Source organism: Gopherus evgoodei, chromosome 3, assembly GCF_007399415.2.
Source record: "Gopherus evgoodei ecotype Sinaloan lineage chromosome 3, rGopEvg1_v1.p, whole genome shotgun sequence".
Lineage (NCBI taxonomy): Eukaryota > Metazoa > Chordata > Testudines > Testudinidae > Gopherus > Gopherus evgoodei.
Window position 1 is genome coordinate 157,013,005 of NC_044324.1, and position 22,611 is coordinate 157,035,615.

The 22,611-nt window shown below is 41.3% G+C and overlaps 1 protein-coding gene across 1 annotated transcript in view; it reads left to right on the forward strand.

Annotated features, from left to right (window-relative positions):
* The first annotated feature begins 900 nt into the window (after positions 1–900).
* VIT (vitrin) overlaps positions 901–22,611 on the forward strand; it is a 90,473-nt gene continuing 68,762 nt past the window's right edge. Inside the window, 1 exon segment of the mRNA XM_030554281.1 lies at positions 901–1,111. The gene's annotated coding sequence lies outside the window, so the exon portion shown is untranslated.

The following is a 22,611-nucleotide window of genomic DNA, read 5'->3' on the forward strand; positions in this document are numbered from 1 at the left end:
TATACTTAATAATACTCAGAGGGCACTGTGAATTATGATCACCATTTCTAACCTCATACTTGCAGGGAACTGGGTTTTTCTAGGAATACTCACTCAACTTCTTTGGGTCATTTTGTGTTTCTCATTTGGTCTTGTCATATTTTGTTTTGGAAATGACTTGATTACATTTGTTATGTGAAAACTGAATAAAGTCCAAGCCAGTACTATATAAACTTGGTGCTTTAAAACAGCCATTTTCACAAAGATGAAAACAATCATGAGCCAAATCAGTTGGGAGAAAGAATTTGAACAAAAATACATGAATGAATGAGCCATGGGAATTATTTAAGAACATTTTACTAAAATGCCCAAAAAACACAGTCAAGAAGGAAAGCAGCACTGTTTTTCATTTCTACCTGAAATGCTTTTATTGGTCAAATTCTAATACTCTTGCTCACAAAAAGTAGCACCCAACTCCATGCTATTTGTGAAATAAGATGCCGCTCCAGGTGAGTAAAAGGATCAGAATCTGGCTCTTAAAAAGCAAGTTCTGTTTTTTTTAAATTTAGCTCACAATTAACCAGTCTGATATTTGTAATCCTCGGACCTACTCAATGTATTTCAGTCTTCTAGCTGTAGTCCTTTTCTGACCATACAAACTCACAAGTCTCAACTTTAGTGTTGCTGAAATGCTGAAACTAAAAAAAAGGGACCAAATCATCAGTAAAGTTTTCCCAAAGAGCAAAACTTGATAGGTCTGACAGACTGGTGGGTACATTTTAATTTCATCTTGAGAAATCCCTACCAACAAAAAAAAAAAGTGGGAGGGAGCAGAAATTTAAAAGAGGACTGCCTAATTCAGCAGCTAAATCAGTGTAAGAAGCTCTGCGTGTATGTTGAGGGGGGTAAGACAGAGAGCAAGTGAGTGAGTGTTATGTGCCTTTCGAAGTGCTGGGAGCTTGATGGGAATGTTTGATTAGCTCCACTCAAAAAAGAAAAGGTGCCCAGGCCTCCTTTTCCTGCCTGTTTCTGATTCTTTAGACTAACGTTGACTGAAGTTTGTGGTGCAGAAAAACTTGGAAAAAATACCACATTCTTACTGTGAGGAGAAAGGGAATACACCTCAGGCAAGGTAATTCTGATGCTATTCCAGTGTTCTATAACTCTGTTTACGGGGAGGGGAAAATTGTTTGCTTGTTTTGTTGGTATGGAATTAAATACATTTAGAAAACTACAGAGGGTTTTTTTGTCTAAACTTTTACACTGAATTCATGTTACGAAAGGTCCTAAAAGGGAAGTAGAATCTATACAGTGAAACTGTTCTATATATTATATATACTTTAGAAATTATTTATTAAACCATTACTCTTAAACTGTATACACATACAGCCTCAGCAATAAAGGCTTAGTGATTTCATTAAATAGTTGTGCATATTATGTGTCTGTGCACACACACAAATAGATCAATACAGTTGAAAGAAACTGCAAATTGTGCAGTGTTCTTTGTATACTACTTTTAAACTATATTCACTGTCAATTCTATTTTGTCATTTTTCTCTGTGCTCAATAATGTGTGAATAAGTTGTGTACAGGAAGGATGAGTGGTAGCATTAATTAACATGAAGGTAACACTTAGGAATACAAATCACTATGATATTGTATTTTAAATGAAATTGTTTCACTGCAGCAGATAGTACTGAATCCCCTGGTAGATGGATGTGTATACAGTAGAGTTGCTACACACTATATATTCTTTGGTGCTGAATGCTTGTTCTGCTGGTGAGACTCCAAAACTGAATAGCAATACTGAACCTGCCGCAGCTGCTCAGCTCTGCACAGAGAGATTGGATTCTTGATAAGTCTTTAAAATGTGATTTGTGTCAGACCAGTACAAACATGAACCAAGTGCCCCCAGGAAACATTTCACAAGGAGAGTTCTGAAGAGTAAGTCAATATACCTCCTAGAAGTTTATGGTAACTACATCACTTTCAGAACCAAAAAGGAATTACAGATCCTCTTTGGGGCAGATTTCTTTTCCCTTCTTCATAATTTCAGAAATGTAACTAATCACTCATGGCAAAAAACCAACACACTCCAGATAAAATGTTAACGGTGTATAGATATGTTACATTGCAGTAAATCAAGAATGAGAGCAAAAAAAGCCTTAAGATTTTCAAATGGAGTTTTACGGTACACTTTGCTCAATAAAAACATCCTGCATTTTACTACACTATAGCTGCTTGTACTTGTTTATTTTCTATGCATAACGGACCATAACCTGCAGACATTATTCAGAAACTTGTCATTGGAGTTAAAGTAAGGGCTGTAGGAGCTGGCCCTTAATAAGGTGCAAACAGAACTAAAGAAAACTCACTATATTATAATCACATCTTATTTTCTCAGTATTAAATTAGCATCTGATTTTGAAGAGACTTGATTCTCATCCATTTTTTATCTGATCTAGCTAATTGCTTGGCAAGGTTCATGTCACCTGAGGTGAAAGAAAACACATACTGCCTTTTTGTGATTCAAAGGCAGGAAAACCCTACAATTTTTTTTAAAAAGTCTCAGTCTTAATATCATCTGAAATTTCATCTTATCACCTTTCAGATGAATTATGTTTTCTTTGCTTTGTTGTTATATGTAAAGATGGTCATTTTGCTTTTAACGGGGGCAGTTATTATAAGAGGTTTGAAATTATTAAATGCATGAGGTCATATAAAAACACCATTGTCATTTATTATTTCTATCCATTACTTATGAGCATTCATTGCTTTTGTGCTAAAAGTAGCCCTGAAATGTATGTAAATTTGTTTTAAATGCTTGATTGTAGCTGGCCCTACAAAGGTGCTTAAGGAGAGGGGTGGCTTTAGACTTCCTCACCCTCCTATTATAGCCTTTATGCCTAAAAACCAATCCCTGAGAGAAAGCATGATCCAGTGGATAAGGTGCCAACATGGGATTCCATGAGAGTCCCTGCTCCACCATAGATTTCCCGTGGGGCCTTAGGCAAGACACTTAAGGTGAAATCATGGTCCTATTCAAGTCCGCTCCATATCTGGAGCACCCACAGAAAAAAGTTAGTGGGTGCTTAGCACCCACTGTCAGTGAGCTCCCCCCCAGCACCTCCCATCTGCCAGCAGCCCTTGGGGGAGGGGATCAGATGGGCACAGGGCCTGGGGCAGGGTGGGGGTTTGAGCAGCCCTGGGGCCTGAAGGAACCTGGTGCCTGTGCCAACACAGGTGTCTTGAGACTAACCACATTGAAGACTGTGAGGTGCTCTTGGTCACGAGGGCCATATGAGTGCCTGAGAAAGATCAGTTGGGGTATGTAGGCACTAGTAATGAGTTCTAGCTAACAAACGATCCCACCCTTCCTTCCCTGAGCTGAAGCATTTACTGCAGCAAGTGGCAGGGTGGTGGATCTGCTGTTCCTGAGAGCCCAAGGAAGAATTCTGGCTGTGTAAGAATTCTGAATCAGCCAGAATTCCTTCTGGGGCCCCTCCAATGTGGGCTGTGGTTTAAAAGGCACATTCTGACCCTAAGAATTTAGGACTGGATTACCAGGTAGGCATGGTTGGATACTTGACATCTATTTTCCTCCCAAACTGAAAAACAATTTCATCTCTCTAGATTCTACTCTAGGTGCTCATCACTGCAGCATCTCTCTCATTGGTCTATGGTGGTGGTGAAGAGAGAATATGAAACAAATTTAATAGAATAAAAAGATCCAAGAAGTCAAAAGATAAAATGAAGAGCTTTTTTAAAGGATAAAACTTTGATCCATGGCTTCTGGATATTTAAGAATAATAGTGGTGCTATACATTGTTAATACAGCAGCACCATAGGCAGCTGATGAAACTATAGGCCTAAATTCTCCCATCCTCACGCATGATTAGTACCTTACCCCATGTGTAGTTCTACTGTCAGTAACTAGTGCTTAATTTGAGTAAGTGGAATAGAATTTGGGACAAAGAATTCCCTATTCTCACTGCCATTGGGACAGAGAAGATATAACTCACTCTTCTAATGACCACCCTATCCAAACAACAACTGATTTCTACTATATTTAGAAAATAAATTCTGAGCAAAGATCTTGGTTCATTCCTTGATAAAAGATCTCCATCAATCTTGGACCAAGTGCAACAAGGATTCTTTTGCATCCCCCCTGGCAGCGACCCCTTTCTCTCTGGGGTTTCCCCACCCTGGGAACCCCCCCACCTTCTATCCCCACTTTGCCTCAGTATAGGCTACTGCCAGTCATTGTCTAGCCCCGCACCCTGGGGCAGACTACAGTATCAGCCACTCATCAGCAGCAAAGGGGTTTGGACCTGCTGCCTTAGCCTACCCCTGGGTTGCACCCTACAACCCCAGTACCTCCTGGCCTAATTCTAGGCCACAGCCTGGGGCTTTCCAGGCAGGAGCTCCCCAGCTCCTCTGCCTTTCCCAAGCCCTGCTTTACTCTAGGTACCTTATCAGTTCTATGCAGCCAGGCCCTTCTCCCTCTACAAGCACAGGAAGACTATCTGGGCTCCTTGCTTCTCTAACCTTATATAAGGGTCGGGGCTCAGTTTGGGATGTGGCCCCAGCTGCTGCCACTTCCCCAATCAGCCCAGCCTAAAGGCTGCTTTCTCCACCCCCCAACTCCTTATCCAGGGCTGTTTAACCCTCTCAGGGCCAGAGCAGAGAGCCACTCTGCTACAGGCCCTCTCTCACTCCTGGATAAGGTGGGGAAGGGAGAGAGAAAAAGAAGGGGGAAATATTAAAACAAGAATTGAAAAACCAAAAAATTCTGACCAAAAAGAAAATTTCCACAATAATTTTCATTTCAATCAATTTTCAATCTATTTTTAATTTAAAATAGGTTTCAGTGAAAATACTTTGTCTAACTGTAGTTTTCATTTTCACTATTAGTCATAGCTGGCAAAACCCTTAGTTCATATTCAAAATTGAAAATACTCTTGCTCCTTCAAATTTAGATACAGCTTCCTCAACTATTATCATAGACAGTACTCATTTTTTCATAGATTCATAGACTCTAGGACTGGAAGGGACCTCGAGAGGTCATCGAGTCCAGTCCCCTGCCCTCATGGCAGGACCAAATACTGTCCAGACCATCCCTAATAGACATTTATCTAGCCTACTCTTAAATATCTCCAGAGATGGAGATTCCACACCCTCCCTAGGCAATTTATTCCAGTGTTTAACTACCCTGACAGTTAGGAACTTTTTCCTAATGTCCAACCTAAATTTCCCTTGCTGCAGTTTAAGCTCATTGCTTCTTGTTCTATCATTAGAGGCTAAGGTGAACAAGTTTTCTCCCTCCTCCTGATGACACCCTTTTAGATACCTGAAAACTGCTATCATGTCCCCTCTCAGTCTTCTCTTTTCCAAACTATTTTGGCCTTATTCAAATCTTTTTGGACCTATGCACATCGTTAATCTGCTTGGTTTTATTATCATGATCATATTGTTAACTCATCCAGTTGATGTCTGTGTCTGCTCAGAGACAGACATCAATTTTTATCACCCAGTCAATTTCAGCTTTTTCTTTCTCAAGGCTAATGGAACTTTCCATGATGTACACCTTTTTGGTGGCACATTGAGATGATATCCTTGATGCATCTCATTCTGTTTCTTCAAATTCTTTACATATATCTTCTGCATCCTGTGAAAAATTATACAGCTATTTGATCAATTGCATTTACAGACTGATCTTCAACCCTTAGCCTTATAATGAAACTCTGTAACATAACAATCGCAATGCTCTTACCTGACAATTAGCTTCTTTTAAAGAAAGTTGTACCATTCCCAAGTGAAATTCTTGCATGAGTCAAACTATTCTTGAAATTTCTGAGGGACTTTTTCTATCCACTTTCAGTTCTTTCATACTCCTACTGGAATGTATTGTGGGTTTCCAGGGGGCCTGTATATTTAGCAGTGTAGAGAATTTTCCCTTCTCCAGTATCACTTGTTTACAGGAAAATTTAGAAGCATTGAAACTGCCTCCTCCATCTCTCTGCCAGGTTCCCTTCGGTGTTCAGGAAACATCATTTGTTCTATTTTTGCCCAAAATGTAGTTTACTTCTGACACCATTTAATAAGGGTGCAACACAGGTCAGAACCCACTGATTTCATTGGCTATTTTACAGCTACCAACCAGCTGAGGTCAATGCATATGTACTGTTCCCCACCACATTCTGCACAATGTATCTGCAGATCTTCCATTGGAAAGCATTGTGAAAGAAGTGCAGATGGTGTAGACAGGAGGGCTTTGGCTTCTTCAGCTATAGGATGCTGTTTTAGGAAAAAGGATTGCTAGGAAGAGATGGAGTCCATCTGAACAAGAAAGGGAAAAACATAGTCACACAGCAAATTGCCTACCTAGTAAGGAGGGCTTTAAACTAAAAAGGTTAATTATGACCAGATATTTAACACCATTAATATAACAAGGGGGAAGGAACACAAGCCAAAATAGGGAAGGAGTCAGTCCAAGATCTGGTACTATGTAACAATTTCATTAATGACTTGGATAACAAGGAGGAGAGTATGGTTATAAAATGTGCTGATGACACCAAGCTGGGCAGAGTTGCAAGCACTTTGGAGGACAGGATTAGAATTTAAGAAGTCCTTGACAAATTGGAGAATTGGTCTGAAACAATCAGAAGAAATTCAATACAAAACAAATGCAAAGTACTACACCTAGGAAGGAAATGTCAAATGCAAAACTACAAAATGGGGGATAACTGGCTAGGCAGTTGTACTGCTGAAAAGATCTAGGGGTTAGAGTGGATCACAAACTGAGTGTGAGCCAACAAGGGGATGCAGTTGTGAAAAAGGCTAATATTATGGGGTTTACTAAACAGAGTACCATATGTAAGACATGGGAGGTAATTGTCCCACAGTTCTTAGCTCTGGGGAGGCCTCAGCTGGTGGGGCACACAGAATTGAACACACTACACTTTCTTAAAGTTGTGGATTAATTGGAGAGAGTCCAGAGGAGAGCAACAAAAATGATAATGTTTTTTAAAAGCCTGCCCTCTGAGGAAAGGTTTAAGAAACTAGGTGTTTACTCCTGAGAAAAGAAGGGACCCAATAACAGTCTTCAAATATGTTTTGGGCTATTATGAAAAGGATGGTGATGTATTGTTCTCCATGCTTGCTGAAGGTAGGACAAGTAATAATAGGCTTAATCTGCAGCAAGGGAGATTTCAATTCGTTATTGGGAAAAACTTTCTAACTATAAGCATAGTTAAGTACTGGAATAGATTTCCGGGGGAGATTGCAGAATCCCATCACTAGGGGGTTTTAACAATAGGTTAGACCAACATCTGTTGGGGATAGTCCAGGTATACTTGTCCTGCCTCAGTCCAAGGACTGGGATTAGATCATCTCTCCATGTCCCTTCCAGCCCTGTATTTCTACAAATTGGCTTTATGTTAAGCCACAGGCTGACAAAGCACAAGGTTCTGTGTCCTGGGCAGGCAGATTCTCTTTTCTACTGTCCTTGGAACAATGAGACTACCCGTTTGCCTCCCAAGATACTTTGCTATGAGACATGGAATTTGGGGGTGTCAAGTTTCAGACTTGGATGCGCTATGGCTGCTATTCAGACTGTTGAAATTAGTATGTAGAAAATTACATAAGGAAACCCAAATATCAGAACTGCCACAGCTGTTTGTCAGGATAAATATTTAAAACCAAGTTTCAATATCATTTCTATCCAGGTTAGGTTTAATTTTGCAAAACTGAGTTCTGTGATTTTGGGGACAAAACTTTGCACCACAAGTTACACGTCCAGTTTTCCTGGTCCCAGATTGGTTGCACTTATCCCTTTCAATAAGAGTAGCTCCACCTCTTGTTTTCAGGTTCCTACAGAGGGAAGATGCTTTGTGTCGAACTCTCCCTCACTATGCAGAAGCAGCAGACTTTAAAAGCTCTTAATGTGCAAAAAGTCAGTAAATCACTATCATCCTGATCCAGAGAGGTGTTAAGAAACTGTAACTCCAATCTGAGGTCAACAGCAGTCATGGGTGCTCATATCCTCTCAGGATTAGGCCCCATAGTTGTGGAGAGGTAGGGACTGAAAGATGTGATTTGGTTTCCATTTTGCTTTTGACAATAACTTTAATATTAATCATTTAATGTTTGGAAAGTGCTTTATGATCCTTAGCTAAAGGATATACAACTTACTCCTGAGGGAATGATACACCAAAAATGTTAAATTATGTACACTATTTTAAAATTCTGAAAATTTTGTTTGTCAATAAATAACTGTGGCTGCGGCATGGCAGTGGAAAGCACAGGCCACTGGTTGCATCGAGACAGGAGTTCACCCTGATGCCCTTATCTCTCTCTCTCTCTCACACACAGGACAGGGACTTAGCAGTGAGGTTGCACCTGACCCTGACACAGTGCAAGGGATGGGTCTGCCCCAGAAACACCTGGGGGCCCTGCCTCTCTGCACCAGGTGTGGGAGGGCAGGCTCAGCCAAGTGTGAAGGGGCTTGGTGTGGACTGAGAGGTTTCTGTGTGGGCCAGTCTGGGTGTGGACAACTGAGTGGGAGATCTGGATGCACAGGAGCTCGTTGGGAGTTCCGGGTGCAGGGGCAATGGGACACTGCAGGGGATCCAGGTGAAGGCGGTTGAGGCTCAGCAGGAGGGTCTGGGTGTGGGGAGATGAGGCTCAGTGGGAGGGTCTAGGTGTGCAGGGTTTAGTGGGGGTGGGGTTCCAGGTGCCAGGGGATTGAGGCTTGATGGGGTGGGGGTCAAGGTGCAGCTGGTTGGAGATGTGTAGGGGGGCTCAGAGGGGTCCAGGTGTAGAGGGTAGGACTTGTCAGGGTGAGGGTTCAATGGGCCTGATTAATGGGGAAGCCCCAGCTGCTGCTGAGGGGATGCCACAGGCAGGGTGTCCACTTCTCACCATGATTCCCCTGTGCCCTTTTCTTCTCTATCCCCCTCCCCTCATTCTCACATTCCCCTCCCCCCTGCCCTATTCCACCCCTTTCTTTCCCCACTACCTCTTCCCCCCACCCCCTCTTTCCTCAGTTTGCCCAGCCCCCTGTACCCAGCCCCACCGCTAGCAGTCACTGTTGCACAGAAAATAGGAAGGTTCCCAGCACACAGAAGGGGAGCACGATTGTCAGTAGGAACCAGGAGGTGGCATTCAGCTGCAGACCAGCAAAGTCCAGACAGCCTCCATCAGCTGGGCAGCTCTGCACTTGCAGAAAAGGTGGAGGGAGCAACATGTAACCCCATTTGCTCCCCATGCCTTGCCTCTCTTTGGAGGGGGCAATCCCCCCCCAAAAACTGCACCCATGGTCACCCCCCACACAGCTTCCCTGCCATTTTCTGCAGAGAAGCACAGGAATTCTGTGTGGGGGAGAGGTGTCTTCTGTGGGCACACAGTCAAGCAGAATCCCCCCAGGAGTTATAACTGCTAAGTATTATCACTAGACAGGCCTAGAGCTTACATGACATGCAACATGGATCTTAAAAAATGGTATCCAGAAAGATTGGACTATCAGCAATTCTTTTTCATAATTCTGGTCAAAACAAGTTCGTGGGGGGGGGGACAGGGAACAAACAAAATAGAGAGAATAGAAAGTAAGCAGCAGCAAAAAAGCATCCTTAAGCAAAATTCCACAGCCCATTCTTCAGAAAGAGCCAACACTGCGCTGATGTCCAGGGCAGGGGCAAATAGCCACTATTCTATTGCCAAGATGTGTGCTTTTGTAGGGCCGAGACAAATACAGTTTTGTGTTCTGCTTCAGAGCCAGCAGACAACATAGGTTAATTACGAATAAACCCTCTTCCCAGAGCTCCTGGTTCCCTACATGATGCTGTTATCCAAACAAAAACAAAAAAGTTCACTGAGAGGAATGGAAAAACCCAATATCTGTCAAATGGAAATAATGCAATTAGTCTGCAAGGAACCATTCTTTCTGGATTCTAAAAGGCTGTCACAAAGCATAAAGGAGAAAAAAAATAAACTGGAGAAGCACTGTCCTTTTAAAGGTGAACTATAAAAATAACATTGAATTTTGTGCTGAGTGTTCCCACTTCAGAACAAACTTTTTTAGCGTAGCTTTTTAAAGTTGTTTTTAACCTTCTGTGAATTTCCTCCAATGCGCTCTGATTTCCTAGACTTCCTAGAATACATTATCCTCTGACATTACAAGAAGTCTCCTTTATCAAGAAACCAGTACTTGGCATTAATGGCATTGCTGATTATTGTCCTATCCCTATGGCAGGGCAGCTCTGGAATCTTGTGGATTGCTATGATTTCCTGAACATCAAATCTGTACAGTTTCTGACCTATATATGTTGGCAATATTAATAATAATATCAACTGAAAGAGACATTGACTTAATAGTAATTTCAAATTTTAAATGGATAATCTCTCCTGCTTTTGATCCAGGTATAATAATAACAAGACCCATGTATCTGTGTCAAGGAGAGAATAAATATCCCATATCTTCTCTGAAATTCTACTCCTAAACTTTTATGAAGAAAGATGTCAAGCTTTGTGTGGACATGTAAGAAAAATTCATAAAATCATCCCTGAGGTGATCTGCAATTTCTTCCAGGGAATCAAAGCTTTTAACAAATTCTTCACTCTGCAACAAAAATATGTACCTTCAGGGGAAAGTGGACAATACAGTAGTTCTTAGGTTGCAGGCAGTACAATATGATGGGCACTCAGCCCTTTTTTTAATTTCGCATCAACTTAAGAAAATGTGTATTGCACTTAAGACGGACAATTACACTTGTTAGAACTGGCTTTTGGGTGGAAAATGGAAAACGGTGCATTTTCTAAAAAGAAAAATGGAGACTCATGGAGCCCATGAATTTCATATACTGACCCACATCAGCCCTTGATCACTGGTAAATTGCAAATGTTTCCAATTTCCTTATTTAACCCCTTCACCCTGAATTTCTCTTTCGGGTGGTGGTTGTGGTGGGGAATTAATAGCAGGTTCCCATAGAGGAGGTTTGGGGGTGGATGTGTAGTAGAACTGCTTGTGGGGAAAACACCCCAACCTCTACAACATTTTAAATACTGAGACTTTGAATAGTTGGGAAATTTTATAAGCTGCAGTGTGCAGAGGTAGTGGGGGTTGGTTCATAGTCAACAAGGGTGGAGCCATAGCAGTATGGGTGGGGGTAGGAGAGGGCAGGGCAAGGCAAGTGGCTGGGCACATGAGGGAGTAAGAGTAGTATGGGGTGGCTGACTGACAAGTGATTAGCAGTGGCAGGTGCATCAACTGGCCTGCATCAGTAACCAGGATGGAGATGTTTGCCAACTAAGGGGGAATGAAGGTGCATGCTCGAGGGAGGAGACTCTGAGCTGGCTCAGGACAGCAGACGTTGTGCACAGAAAGGTCAGTGGCACAGTAATCAAACAAAACAGGCAGGGCTTCAGAAAGGAGCCCGGAGCTGGAGCGCAGCGCAGCTCCAGAGCAGTGGAGCTGCAGATTTTTGCCTGGAGCTGGAGCGGAGCCGGAGCACAATGCCAAAGCCCTGCAAACAAGTATAAGATTTGATCTAGCAGCTGTTCCCAACGTGCCATCAGAAGTGGCAAATCAAAATTGAATGGTTAAATTAATGTATAAAATAATGTGGGAAGTGATGCAGCCTACTGAATCTTGTGGATTTGGTCACTGGACATTCCCAATGATGTTTTACTTTAAGCAGATGAAGCCCACCAATGTATTTCTTCCTTTGCTGGAAGGAGAGGTCAGGCATTAACATAATTGATAGTTATCTCTTGAAAATTACAATCATTGCAGTTTTATTTAGGGTCTGAGAGGGGCCTGGCAAAATGGGACTAAATATAAAATACACTATAATGTCATATAAATTACCTTCCTTTGAAAAAGCTCCAAAGAAAACAGAGCCTGTTTCACGGCTGTGTTACTCCAGCTTGATGTTGGTTTAACTCCAGGGAGTTATATTGGCATAAAATGAGTAATACAGGCCCACTGGGGTTTTTAGGCTGATCCTAAAGTGCTGGTTTTTAGGTCTGTTTATTATACCTCCATGACCATGGCTATTTTGGACTAAATGCTACATTCAAGTCTTCACACAAATATCTCTGAAGAGCACAGTAAACAATATGTTTTCAGGCCTGCAGTTCATAACTGTATCTGCCATCCTGCAAAACCATCACATCTACATCTCCTGCCTGCTTGTGATGAAGAATACCCCAAAATGGGTGTGGCTGGGCCAAAAGCGGGCGTTTTCAGCACAGGCTAAAAGTTATTTCTATGTCATCATCTGAAAGAGATGAGATATAGATAAAACAGCTAGGTATATAGGTATTGTGGGCAGGATCCTCCAGTCCACTACAGCTGTTTTGCACCACTCAAGTAGTACAAAGAGATCACATTCTGTCCAGAGGAGGCCATCAGAGAATATTAGGCTGGCAAAACTGGCAGAGGTGACAGTCACCTCCTACTCCAGCCACATCCCCCTATCTCCACTGTAAGGGATATGTCAGGGAAGGAAGGGCTATGCTGGGGACAGGAAGGTGGTGTGGTGTGGTCAAGCTCTGTTGTACTGGTCTTCCTTTGACATAACTTAGAGCACCAGAGGAGTTTATCTAACTAACTTGCACTGCGTCTGACTGGCACAGAATCAGAAAGCCATAACCAGCTGCCTGATACTCACTTGACCTGATTAGGGGTAAATACTATTGAGCTTACATAAGGGTTGAGGAATTAGACCCTGAATGTTGCAATACCTTTTGGTCAGGTATATTGTATTGCTGCTCTGAATGTATATTTTAATTATAACAATCTAAGGATTAAAATAAGGCAGATGAAAAAGATTGCAGATTGACTTTGTTCATTTGGGTTTTTTTAAAATACTTTGGTCCAGTCTCCAAGTAGCACCTGTGGTTTCTAGGACCTTTCTGAAAGTGAGTGTTTTGCTTATGTGGGTCCACACACCCTTTTAGAGATAGGAGCTAAGCACCAATTAAGTCATCAGTTCAGCAAAGCTCTTAAAAACTTGAAACATGTGAGCAGTCCCATTGATTTCCATTGGGAGTACCTTACACGCTTAAAATAAAAACACATGCTTAACAGGAATGAGATTACCCACATGCTTAAAGTTATGACTGTGCTTAAATCCCTGATCCTGCACCACTACAGTAAATGGGAACTTTGCTTTCAGTGCGTAGGTTTGAATCCCAAATGCTTTAATGAATCAGGGCCTAAAGGAGGGCACCACGTGAAGCTGAGTAACCAGAATAAGTGAGGCAAGAGGAGAGTCTGACTACGAAGACCGTGGTTCCATGAGAAAGATGCATGGTTCTTTGGTAGAAAGGCACAGGACATGTATGGACATGGATCTGAAGCCATTTTAGTAGCCCTGATAGTTGATCTCCTGCTTTCAATGAAGGGGCAGCTCTAGGGATTTTGCTGCCCCAAGCACAGCAGGCAGGCTGCCTCCGGCGGTTTGTCTGCGGAGGATCCACTGGTCCCGCGGCTTTGGTGGACCTCTCGCGTGCCTGTGGGAGGTCTGCTGAAGCTGCGGACCAGCAGACCCTCCGCAGGCAAGCCGCCAAAGGCAGCCTGCCTGCCACCCTCTCAGCGCTGGCAGAGCATCCCCCACGGCTTGCTGCCCCAAGCACGCGCTTGGCGTGCTGGGGCCTGGAGCCACCCCTGTTTCAATGGATAGATAGCAGACATCTATTCTCATCCTTCTAGACCTCTCTGCAGCATTCAATACTATTAACCATAAGAAACTGCTGTCTCACCTAAGAAAGGTGACAGAGGTCCAGGAGAATGCACTAGATGGTCCAAGTCCTTCTTGGTGGGATACATTCAACAACTAATGACTGGAAACTGCACCTCTATTGCTAGACGTGTGCAGCCATAGGTGAACTGGTCAGATGACATGAACTCAAGTGCCAGCAATATACAGATGACACACAGCTCTACCTGTTTTTCAACACATGCAAACATGACACTTCCACTAAGATGGCCCAGTTCTTGCACAAGAACAGCTCACGGATGAAGAATAGCTGAATGAAGCTGGACCTGAGCAGCAGATGTTTTGCAGATGGGCAACCAAAAGCATTTTGAAGAGTTTACAGCCATGGTGCAATCTCCTTTAGTTGAAGGTTCATTCCCATAATTGGTCAATTCAGTTCATAATCTAGGAGTACTCTTGCGTTCTTCACTGCTGCCAACCTTGTGCATAGCAGCATTTGCAAGTAATACTTTCGACCATCTCTGATGGGTTAGATGACTGTATCCCATCTTGGCAGATGATGAATTGGCCTCAGTTATTTACACCTCTCAGTTAGATACTACAGTACAATATACCTGGGCATGAAGCCAGCCACCTTTAGAAAACTCCAGCTAGTTACAACACTGTGGCACATCTCTTCACCACCACAGGCTACGATGAGCACATCAGACCTCTCCTTCTCTCTTTACACTGGCTTCCCACAGAACACCCAGACAAGTTCAAAATCTCAGTCTTCATCTTCAAGGTGCTCAATGGTCTGTGCCCAAGATATTTAAAAGATCGCCAAGACTCCAGGATGAGGACCATGGCCAACAACTCTGCTCCTCTGGATCAACTGAAGCCTCTACAATAAGAGTGGAGTTCATCAGTGTAGGAGACAAAGCTTTCCCAGGGACCAGTCCATGGCTGTGGAATGAACTCCCACAGGAACAAAGAACCATCACACTCCTCACCACCTCCGGTCCAAGGGGCAATGTGCTCTTCAGCCTGACCTATCTAACACACACTTAGTAGTGTATACATAAAACCCTAAAAGCCCTACCAAAAACACAGTACACTGCATGCCCAATTCCACACTTCCGCCCTGGGGAGAATATGAGAAAACAAACCACACATACCAGATGTTAGACACGTCACTTAATGCAGATACTACAATAAGTGCAGGATACAAGGCTATATAGACTAGAATGGGCATATTGAAACAAAAATAGAGAAGAAACAACCAATTTAAAAAAAAACTGATGTGGGTTTTACTCTGGGGGAAGGTGAAGGTCAGTTCTTATTTTAACCAAAACAATTCACCCACTCCTACACAAAACCTATTTTATTTCCTCTATAGAGAACGGTATATTTAACTCAACCCACACTGTTGAAAGTAGCTCGAAGAGATTTTTAAACAAAGTCTACTGCTGTTTCTTATGGGTCACTGAGGCTACTATGCCACTAGCCTATTGAGAAAGAGAACAATGGTGTGCACTTTTGCTGTATAAAGTGTACAAATTGGGTTTTGCAACACAGGACATTACAGAAAATAGTTTGTGCAAGTGTAAGCTGTTTAAGAGACAACACCACCAAAGAGTTTCTTTGCACATATATCGACAGTGATACCCCTAGCCTGAAATAAAGGACATAAAACCAGCACTTTCATTTAGGAGCATAAGATGTGCCACACAGGAACCATTTATATGGATTTTGTTTAAACAATCCATCAGTTTGTAGAAACTTTCATATTGCAGCTGTCTCAATGGGCTTTATAAAAGGTCAAGATGGCAATATAAAATGTGACTTTGTATGATGGAGGTGTTGTTTGCAAACTTTATTTTATTCAACATGTTCAGGTTTTTCCAAACATTTAGTCTTGGGGGATGGGGCAATCAACTTCCAAATAGATGTTTGGAGAGGAAACTATTCATGTAAGGCCCAATTCAGCAAATACTTTTAAGCATGTGCTGAAGTCTCATTGACTTCATTGGAACTTGAGCATATGCTAGTGTTATGCACATGCTTAAATGTTTTCCTAAATAGGGATGATTTTCAAAATATCCAATATACCAATCTGATGAGTAGAGGCGTGAAAACATGTTCAGAAAAACAGAGATCCAAAGCAAACATTGGGAGATTTAATGCTGGATAGCCATTAGTTAGCAGAGCTCTTACAAAATGACCCACTAAAGATGTAATGATTTGCCAGCAGCAATCTTACTCCTCTTTTGGGTTCCCTGCTTGGTTATGCCTCAAGATAATTGTTGGCCAAAAATGCCAGAGAAAAACAAAAAGAAGTAAGGCTGAAGCAAAAATAAATATAAGAAATGAAGACCCCAGTTTCACCAACAGTACAGGGAAAGAGCCCATTCATTAAATGCGTGAAGCAAACTGAAGACACAGTAATCTACTATTATTTACCTCAAGGTCAAGAGTATCTCAGTATTCAGAAACTTCTTTAAACAACTTGTTGAGCAGGAGTGCAAATGCACAGAGCTGATGAAAGTATAACTCACATTGTCACACCACTTACAGGAATGTCAAATGTAAGAGACAAAAAAAGAAAATGGTGTACCTAAAAGAAGAGACCAGAGATGGGACCTTCTGGGTGAGATCTTCCAAAATAGCATCCAGCTGGTTTATTTCCCTGATAACTTAATAAGGCTCAAACCCAGATATCTTTCTTAATGTCTTATTATTTTAAATGAAAGAATGAGTTACAATGAATTTACTATAGTTTCAAATACTTAGAATAACAACCTACAGGCCAAATTCAGAAGTAATCTTTATGGCAGTGTGAATTAGACTCCCTTATAATTTTTTCAGTTACTATAAGAAGAATTAGAATAGGCTCCAAGAGGGAGAGATGTTAAATTTTCCTTAATACCAAAAGGCAGCATAAATCCAGGGATAAGGTACCAAATTGAAACCTGCTTCTTCTAAATCTGCCAGGGCATATCACTTCATTTTTCTTCTCCTGGAGACTACAAATTGCAAATGTTAGTTCCATTGCTTAATGCAGTACTGGAAGGTGCTCGGATAGAGCTTGTCTCTCTGGTGCCACAGTACGGTCTAGGCGGATGTGAATTGTAGAGCACTCTGTCCTGTGTAGACGCTACTGGCACAAACTAAAAGGTACCTAGTTTGCGTTAACATAGTCCTGTCAAAAACAGTACGACATCAATTCAAACTACGTACCTTTTAGTGTGTGCCAGCAGGGTCTACATGGGGCATCAGAGCACATATTAGAGTGCTTTACAATTCGCATCCCCATAGACCAGTGTCATGGAGACAAGCCCAAAAGTGATAAGAGTACTATAAGATCCAGTATTGTATTGTATAGTATGGTATTTCTCTTCTTTACTTTCCACCATCAGTAAAGTGGGGATGATGATACTGACTCTCCTTTGTAAAGCACTCTGAGAACTATGACTAAAAAGCCCAATATAAGTGCTAACTATTATTAATTATCAGTAGGTCTGGCTGCTATGAAAGCAGCAAAGAGTCCTGTGGCACCTTATAGACTAACAGACGTTTTGGAGCATGAGCTTTCATGGGTGAATACCCACTTCGTCAGATGCATGTAGTGGAAATTTCCAGGGGCAGGTATATATATGCAGGCAAGCTAGAGATAATGAGGTAGTTCAATCGGGGAGGATGAGGCCCTGTTCTAGCAGTTGAGGTGTGAAAACCAAGAGAGGAGAAACTGGTTCTGTAATTGGCAATCCATTCACAGTCTTTGTTTAATCCTGAGCTGATGGTGTCAAATTTGCAGATGAACTGAAGCTCAGCAGTTTCTCTTTGAAGTCTGGTCCTGAAGTTTTTTTGCTGCAGGATGGCCACCTTAAGGTCTGCTATAGTGAGGCCAGGGAGGTTGAAGTGTTCTCCTACAGGTAGGTACTGAAAGACTGTGAATGGCTTGCCAATTACAGAACCAGTTTCTCCTCCCTTGGTTTTCACACCTCAACTGCTAGAACAGGGCCTCATCCTCCCCGATTGAACTAACCTCGTTATCTCTAGCTTGCTTGCATATATATACCTGCCCCTGGAAATTTCCACTACATGCATCTGACGAAGTGGGTATTCACCCACGAAAGCTCATGCTCCAAAACGTCTGTTAGTCTACAAGGTGCCACAGGACTCTTTGCTGCTTTTACAGATCCAGACTAACACGGCTACCCCTCTGATACTTGGCTGCTATGAAGTGTCTGAAAAGTCCTAAACACATTTCCCTAATTAAAAGCTAAATGAGGAAGTCAAGAAATGTCTGCATACTATTTACACAACAAAGCTTGTCGAAAATGAATGAAAAATGTATCGATAAATAGAATTTTCTTATGTGTCAGAACATATAGTTTATTCATATCAGGAATAATATGCTCTAGTCAAAAGGGAGACTATGTAATGCTTTTTACTGGGTCCGATATCAGACACTCATATCATGGGGATGAGCATGGTATATTGATACATGACAGTAAAAGCATGTGAGAGATTAGTGTAACTTAAATAAACTATAATTTGACAGAAGCATAATCTTATATTTTAAGATTTGTTTTTATGTTTTGAAGAGTTAATTGCATTAGGCATCCATGTGGTGCCCTGCATCAAATTGCTGAAGGCCAGATGTTGTAACCAGGTGCACTGAAATAAGTGGTATCAGTGAAATAACTGTAGAACATGAGCACTTACTGTTAATTTGTAGTACATCTTTGGGAGTAGGCTATCCACAATAAGATCAGATTACTTATATTGTACAAATGTACAAGGCCGAAATAACTCATCAAAAAATCTGGGGGAAAAATGAAAAAGATGGAGGTCAAAACTAAGGAATAAGACTTAACATCAGAAGAGAATGAAGGAAACTAGGTGAGGTACATTTTAGGTGTCTTGGATTCAAACAAAAAGGGTAAAATAGTTTTGATGTATAAACCTTTGTTTTTCATACTAAAGTCAAAATCTGCATGCCCATGAGTGGTTTCATATGCTCAGGAAAGACAAAATGTAGGGTACAAAATGTAATCCCTATAAATGGGGTTTATTATGGCAAAATACAAAGCATAGTCTCAATGTTCATGCTATGAACTGATCCAACGGAGAAACCTTTTCTAAATTCATAACTGTTGAATTGAGAGCAACATAGAGATTTTAAGACTATCATGCAGCATTTATCTCAAAGCTCTGAAGAAGAAGGGAAAAAAAAGTCTTGAAATAGGATGTGAATCTGCAATTGGATCCACATGGGCTCAAGTAGGCCATCCATAATGGGTAGATTGCAAGATCAAAGCATCTATCTCAGGAAACAGAAAGAAAAATCACTTTTATTTTGGGTTTTAGTGCTCTTTAAATTGATGTAGCATTTAGATGCCATGTCAGTAAGAACTCCACAACAACTTAAGGCCTGGTATACACTTAAAAGTTTTACCAGCATAGGAAAAAAGTAAAAAAAAAAGTCATTTTTCTGGTGTAGCTCATTTAACTTGGGAACTTGTCTAAGCTATACTAGCAAAACGTTTTTGTTTTTTTGCCTGTATAAACTGAACCTACACTAGCAGAGTTTGCCAATTTAGATATACAGATACAGCAATCCCAGCAAATGTTTTAAGTACAGACAAGGCCTTCCAGCTGGTCTGAGCAGGCAAAAGTGATTACCTTTTTTGAACGAGTCTTGTTGCAAACAAAACGGTCTAGTGAATTTTGTTACTGGATGGCCTTTAAATCTGAACTCCCCACAGTTTACTTGCTTTCCTTCAGCAGAAAATTCAAAATGTTCTAGAAAAGAATGTTGCCAGTTGAACACGTATCTATTCTGACTCTCCAGTTTGCAGCAGAGTGCTGCAGGAGCTGCCAGCCTTGGGGAACAACAGAACCTTTGTAAGAGTTTTGAGAGTGCTTGTAAATCTTAATGGTACAACACCCCCCCAAACCACTGAGTATAGTCCCAGTTCCATGGGAGACAATGACTTCTGCCCCATCCCATCCCACCCAGCTTCACAAATGTTGCATATCTGAACTGGAAATGCCCTCCCTTTCTCCCTTCCCTCCCCTCCCCGACATTCAAACAGAGAGAGAGGAAAATCGAACACATGGGACAGCAAAACCTTCTGGTCTAAATCAATAAGGGCTAGAAAGCTGCATACAACTACTCCTAAATCATTTATCATGGTGAAGGTCTTGGAATCCTAGCTTTATCAAAATTTATTTTACACTAGAACAGAGGGAATAAATGAGCTATGAAAAACAAAAAACCATTACCACTCTGACCAGATTTCTTTATCTTTAACTCAAACTATGTTTGGCTATTCACTAACTCCAGCATTTTATCAGTCCGGACAATCAAGTCTTTTCAACACAAACAAAATGCCCCCAAATATAGGAGTTTGCCCATATGCCAATTTCAGTTTTTGCTAATAAAGGTTTATCATTCCATACGTATTCTAACTTGGCTAAAATACAAAAGATAGCTAATCCTGACTGGACAAGCACCTATAGACACCCACAACTCCCTGTGAATTTTGGCCTAAATTCCCACCAGTGGTTTTAAGTGCTTCAGTGTTTAAGTGCCCAGCTTAAGATCACTTCTGAAAAAATCAGAATGTTTGAGCCAAAAATCAGTGGCAACTTCTGAAAAAGTTTGGCTATAGTAGCATTCAGTGGTGAGCCAGCTGGGGCTCAACAGGTACTTCTACTGGGACTAGATTGAAGGAATGGAATGACAAGTTCTGCTATAAGGATGGGAAGAGCTATTGCCTAGGTATCTTGCTGTTAATGGATTTGGAAGGACTGATTTGGTGTTGGATCAAGACGTGATTGGGTTAAGAACTGATCTGGGCTTCTTTTAAATCTCGCTGTTCTGGAACTCACTGCCATTTCTGTTTCCTTTGACAGATTCACTGTAGAAGTATGAACAATATTCTGAATGGTTGGAAGTATCCTATGCAGGGACAGACTTAAGGGGCAGAGTGCGGTCAGTGATCGTGCAGCATGAGGTCCAATGGTCACATCTCCTTAGGCTTTTTAAAAAAAAGATAAAATTTAAAAAACCACCCCCAGTAAAACAAACATCACAGCCTAAACAAATATAGCATCTCACCCAAACTGCATCGGCTTGTGTATTCCCAGTTATTGGAACCTCAGACCACAATGACACTTTTCCTTGTCAAATTTGTTCTATGATGCTGTTGCTGTCCAGCTCCAACCTTGCTATCTCATCTCTCTCAATTGCAAGGAGTGCAAGGTCACTCAGCCATGTCTGTCATCATGTTGAATGCTTGTAGATTTTCCATGTCTTAAAGTGCTCAGCTGGTATGGTCAGGAAGAATTTCCATTTCCAGTAGATCATCATCAAGAGATCTGGACACTCTGAAATTCAAATAGATCTGGACCCCAAGTGACAAAATGTACACCACAGTGTCCTTTGTAAAACCATACATCTTGAAAGACAATCTCATGAACTAAATCTAAAAAAAAGAGTATTTTCATGTGATTTTAAGAACATCCTCCTTTGATTCTTCTAAAGTTTTATTTTGAAGTTGCCAGGGATGGAGGAAACCAGAGAGTAGATAAGTCTTGAAATCTCTCACATCAAGATTTTAGTTCCCCAAATATATTGTCTAAGACCTTGAAATATTTTGTTTGATAGTTATCCTTGGCTTCTAATACAGAATCATTTATAAATTCATCATCCATGTGGCGTACACGCCTCTTACTGTAGCTTGGACAGTTTGCATTTTCAAAACCCACCTCTTCCAAGATTCTTTTACAGTTTCCTCATACTTCTCTTCAGATGTGAGTTTCCTGAGCTCATTCACTTTTCTCTCAAATGTGCGGAGGGCTTGGAACCGGTCAATTTTCTTTTACTGAAGGTTTCCAGATCCTATGCCACCATAACAGATTGAGGTAGAACATCCAAGCCATCCAAGACAGGCATTGATACTATGACCCTTCGCAAACTGTAGAGCTGCCTCATGTGACTGCACATGTTGTCTGCTCCTCCTCTGAAGAGACATTGACTTTAGCATATTGTTCCAGTCACTGTTAACCATGTTGTTTTCCAAGTTTCTATATCCCCAAACAACAAAAATGTAACAGCATGCATAATCTTAAAGATATGAGTATGCTAAGCCGTTTGAAATGCAAATCTTCATGTGGTGCATTTTTAATTCTATCAAATGAAGATGGAAAATGGAAGTTTGGAGAGGGTAAAAGGAAACGGGCCTTTTGGCCCATCACTTTCAGTGGCTGGCAAGGACCAATCTGTAAAAGCATTCACAATTGCTCAAATGATAAAACTGAATCTTGAAAACAATTTTTCTTAGATGGGAATATCAAATTTCTTACAGCAGGAAGTCTGTTTTGGCCTGCTCCATTGTTGATCTGTTCATCTACAGGGCCCTTGGTATAGCTTCTTTCAAGTTCATCGATAGCATCTTTTGAATTTTTTTGTTGTTGGTGGATCGTCTGTCTATGGGATCTTTGGCTTCATAGCTCATCTTCAGTTATGCTGGTTTCAAGCAAATTTCTCCAGAAATATATACTACAGTTGCTACTTCTGTGGACAGCACAAATTGTTTTCCTCACAAATCTTGACACAATGACAGAGTCATGCTTGCTGAATTGAGAGGCAGCTCTTGACTTTCTACTTCAGACTGCAGGAGTTGATCAGGAAGTTTACAAAACGATAGTTTCTGGTCTTTGGAGGCAGTTTGTAATAATTCCCCCCCCCCCAAGCCAGATCTATTTGTATTGTTGTCATTTTCAGATATCTTCCAGTATGAGAATAACTGCACTGGAAGTATAGGCCTAACTAAAGTACATTCGTGTGCTGCTTCATTTATCCTACATTTTTGGGAATAATCCTAAAAAAAAGTTGAATATAGCAGAGATAGACAGC